We start from the raw sequence: 3,710 nt of genomic DNA, 5'->3' as shown, positions 1-3,710 counted from the left end.
TGTGGTTTCATTTCACTTGCAATTAAACCCGACCCCACTAACCCTGTTAAGTCTTGTCGTTAAACCCATAAGTGTGCCCCTCACGTGAGGGGCAGTTTTGTCATTTTCTCCCCAAATAAACTCCAACCTAATTCACAAGCCCCTTCGTGTGAGGGGCTGAGGTGTATTTGGGGAAAAAATGACAATTGTCCCTCACATGAGGGGCACACTGATGGTTTTAATGATCATGCTTAACAGGGTTAGTGGGTCGGGTTTAATTGCAAGTGAAATGAAACCACAGTGACGAAAATCGCAAATTTAAAACTATTGGACTAAAACCACATATTTGAACAAACCATATTGACAAAAAAACGTTGTTTACTATATACATAAACACACCCTTCATTCATGAGAAAATAGATTCATTTGAATAATTATGTATTGTTAGAATAGCAAGCAAAAATAACTAGATTACCAAACAAATGAAAATACAGTACTAGTAAAGAGTTATAACTGTCATTGTACCAAACCGAACCAACATGAACCGAAAATGAACATGACTTAATCGAAAAGCAAATCAACACTAACTGAAAATGTAAACCGAACAAACATGAACCGGTCGGTAGTCAGTCCAAAACCAAACCATAAACCGATATGTACCCGACTAGCTTCTTTGGCTTTACCCTCATCAACTCGCCGCACCCTCCAGTTGTTCATAAATACCTATGCATAAAAGATCATTATGATCAAAAGGTAATGTAATATCAGACATTCAAAAAACCAAAATTTTCACTACAAATTAATAATAATAATAATAATAAAATTAACCTTTCAAGATTTTATCAGCAAGTTTAGTTGAACCATCCTTCACTTTGACCTGCTTCTTTGACTTTTTTATCCAATCTTGAGTGCAAACCAAAGCTTCAACCATTGAAGGAGACAAAGAGCTTCTAAAATCATCTAACAGATTACCATCAACATTAACATCCGACTCCAATGGAACTGCGGATATTGGAATCGCCAAAACATCCTTAGCCATTTTAGACAGAACTGGAAATCTTTCACTATTAACCTTCCACCAGACTAACACATCAAATCCATCATAAGCTTCGAAATCCTCGGTAAGGTATATATCGATTTCTGGCACGTGTTCTGGATAATCACCTTCAGAGTCCACCTCGCGTCTTGGACTTGAGTCATGGTACAAGTAGACCATGTAACCACTTGTCTGAAAGTTTGCAGCTTGTTGTGGGGGGCTGAGCTTAACCGCATACTCGTTGAACAAATCATAGAAGGCACCAAATACCCATTCGGCTTTCTTTTTCCATAAAGGCTCTCCTTCATCAGTGTAATCATGTTTGTATTTAATGTCTATGACGAGGATCAAGTATGCTCGCGATGTATATTAACATATTTGAATCCTCAACATCACGACCCCAATATGGGAAAAAATAATCCATTTTCAAGTCTTGTGCCTTAAAAAATCGTTTCTTATCGCCTCTAAACAACATTGTCCAGTTATGCAAATGATAATCAATACTGTCAAGTTCACTAAGAAATATACTAGACGTCACACGCGACCCCAATATATTTTCATTTGACCATTTAAAAAGATGTAAGAAGTATACGTTCCTTGCCTTTTCCCAATCTTCATGAACCGGAGCCCCACAAGTGTTAAGACAATTCATAAATATGGCTTGGATCGTCATTCCCAAACGAGTTGAAAACGATTTCAAAGTTTTCAGCAGCCTGCAACATCTCGAAAGTTGTGGTCCATTTAGATGGGCAATCAAGAGAGAAAAAGGATTTAGACAACACCCCATATTCTCCAGTATATCCTCTACCGTATGCTCTAACATATTCTCGGGCATATTCTTTAGTGCGTCGTTTGAACTTTCTAATCCTATCTGGTGATTGTAGCACATGTCTAACCGCTGCACGCACACGTGCAATGGGTTCCTCATAATCTTTTAAGACCGCTTTTATCATAGTGTTGTTGAGCTCAACAAGACATTTAAGGCAAAGAAACTTACCATCCAACACAGGATCCGCTAATCTTGGTCCCAGATAACTAACGGCAGCATCATACGAGCTTGCATTACCAGCAGAGATGGTCAAAACATTATTAATACCCCAGTCATTTAAACACTTTTCAACCGCTTTGCCTATCTCCTCTCCATTATCACTACAAACTGGACTAAACCGATGATTTTCTTGTGTGGATGCCAATTATCATCGATGAAATGAGCAGTTATGCATAAGTAATTCACTGCTTGATTTGATGTCCAAGTATCCAAGCTTAAGCAAACCCTTTGCTTTGTTCCTTTTATAAAACTTTTCAACTTCAACTTCTCATCCATGAAAAGTTGAGCGCCAACACTAGACATCGTTTCACTAGACGGAATATGAAAACCAGGAAACAAGGTTTGCATAATTTCTTTAACCTCGTCTTGTTCAACAACAGAGAATGGTAGTTCATTGATTATTATCGTATTTACCAGAGCTTTTTGAACACTTTCTGTGTCAAATTTGTGACATTTCGCACTCCTAACACGTGGTGCCGTATCCAGCAGCTAGATTCAACAAAAATTCCTATACAACACTTGATTAGCTAAGGAAAGTCATATAAACTTATAATGTTGTGTTGCAGATAACAAGTTATACACTCTCCATACAACTTAACTACATATATGCACAGTAAAAGGCTCATATCAACATACCATAGTAAAGGATTTTCAGCAATCGTGCGAAGCTGATGTCACCTTATGGTCTTCTAGAGGTAACATAGTCAATCTTTAACTTTAATAAAATTATCTCATTCTGAATCTATAAATTACAAAAAAAAATACATCCAAACACCCCCTATTTGCGATATAGTGTTCGAATATGCTTAAGTTGCTTGGCATAACAATAATAACATATGCAGTTGTCTGAGTCTTTGGCATATTCTGATTATTCAAGGTCTAAACATGTAGGGATGCAGACGAGCCGAGCCGCTCATGTGCTACTCAAGCTCAGAACTATAAAAAGCTCGAAATGAGCCGAGCCTCAAATAAAGCACATCTAGTTATTGAGCCCGAACTTGGCCTTGTATTGGAAGCTCGTTTAGTTATCGAGCCCAAACTCAAGCCTTGTATTGGAAGCTCGTTAAGGCTTGTCGAGCCTTAACCAGCCTTGTGTACTTTTACGTTTTACCTCTTATAGACTTCTATGGAATAAATTTCACACTACACAGCCGAGCTTTGGCTCGTTTAAGGTACTACACGAGCTCAAGCCGAGCTTAGGCTCATTTCAAGTTTTTCTCAAAATATATAAAATAATAAAAAAAACCTAAATAAATTAATCAATCAATAATAAACGAGCCAATCTCAACCCAAGCCTCAAATAAAGCTTGTCTAGTTATCGAGGCCGAGCTCGAACCTTGTATTGGAAGCTTGATTAGGCTCGTCAAGCCTTAACTAGCCTTGTGTATGTTTATGTTTTACCTCTTTTGGAGTTCTATGTATTAATTTCACACTACACAGCCGAGCTTTGGATCGTTTAAGGTACTACACGAGCTCAAGCCGAGCTTAGGCTCGTTTAAGGTTTTTCTCAAAATATATAAAATTAATTAAAAACCTATATAAATTAATCAGTCAAAAATAAACGAGCCAAGCTCAACCCAAGCCTCAAATAAGGCTTGTCTAGCTATCGAAATGAATAATCGAACCCTAGCTCAAGCCTTGTATAGG

The 3,710-nt window shown here is 37.7% G+C and overlaps 1 pseudogene; it reads right to left on the bottom strand.

Moving 5' to 3' along the window:
• Positions 1-667: 667 nt before the first annotated feature.
• LOC143559174 (zinc finger BED domain-containing protein RICESLEEPER 2-like) lies at positions 668-2,765 on the bottom strand (annotated as a pseudogene).
• Between the last annotated feature and the right edge of the window lie 945 nt (positions 2,766-3,710).

Source organism: Bidens hawaiensis, unplaced genomic scaffold (assembly GCF_021521415.1).
Source record: "Bidens hawaiensis isolate Kalapana, Puna unplaced genomic scaffold, B.hawaiensis_p1.1 tig00019721_1, whole genome shotgun sequence".
NCBI classification, from domain to species: Eukaryota; Viridiplantae; Streptophyta; class Magnoliopsida; order Asterales; family Asteraceae; genus Bidens; species Bidens hawaiensis.
The sequence above is the reverse complement of the archived record's forward strand: the minus strand, read 5'-3'. Positions and strand labels throughout refer to the sequence as shown.